Raw genomic sequence first — 1,077 nt, 5'->3', positions numbered from 1 at the left:
GGAGGGCTCTTAGTCATGTATCTTTACTTTAGCACCATGTACGGCTCCATCCGCTCTCCTGTAAAGAGCGCTGACGGAGTTAGCCTCCCCCCCCCCCTCCACCGGTAAGACAATCCTGGCTGCGGGTGAATGCCGGAATCCTTTTGAGGGAGCATCCGCAGCCGAACCCTGGACGCCGTCGCCTAAGCCTCTTGATTTACTTTCTTATCTCTCCAGCTGTTCCCTCTAGAAGGCGAAGAGAAAACCATGTACAGAAATAGGCTTTCCACATTTTATTATAACCAATTAGACATGCAAAATACCAAACGAGACAATGTGTCCCTTCAGTGATACACGTCAAGTTCTGACACGAGTATACCATACATCACATCGCGACGAAATACAAAACCATTGACAAAGCGCATCCTTACATCTGTCTTAGGACCTGAGTTACCCGTACAAGACACGTAAATTTCATCTCACTAAATCCGCGAACCCGTGCAAAACACGTACATTTCATCTCATTAAATCCACGAATCCTTACACCTGTCTTAGGACCTGAGTTACCCGTACAAAACACATACATTTCATCTCACTAAATCCGCAACCTTGGTGATGGGTTCAGTGTATACGCAACAAGCTGTGCTTACCAGAAACTGCCAAGCACAGCTGAACCCGAAGCCACCCATGCGAACCAAGTGGATGACAAGAAAAAGCTGCACTCCGGTGCACTAAAAGTCAATCTTGCTCTAAAATTCTAAAATTTTAAGCCTAAGATTAAGATTAAGATTAAGTCTAAGTCACTTCTAAGTCTAAAATTTGAGCAGAGTAGGAAATAAAAATACAGGCTTGATGTCGTTGCCGGTGTTTTGTTTTCTTCTAGGAATAGTTACCGGTCTCGCGACCCGACAGGCAAACGGGTCCCGTCACCTAAGAAGAGACGGCACCTCGGTCTCCTGACCCCGGCCGGCCAGATGCCTCGACTCCGACGACTCTGATGACGTCACCCACCGATGAGCCGCACGTTCAAGTTTCAGTTTGGCAGAAGCCGCCCGGGTCTGCCGTATTTAGACGGCCCAGCCAGCCGCGCCATTCGTG

This window comes from Pollicipes pollicipes, unplaced genomic scaffold (genome assembly GCF_011947565.3).
Source record: "Pollicipes pollicipes isolate AB1234 unplaced genomic scaffold, Ppol_2.1 Scaffold_6138;HRSCAF=7277_pilon_pilon_pilon, whole genome shotgun sequence".
Lineage (NCBI taxonomy): Eukaryota > Metazoa > Arthropoda > Thecostraca > Pollicipedomorpha > Pollicipedidae > Pollicipes > Pollicipes pollicipes.
This window is presented reverse-complemented; position numbering follows the sequence as displayed.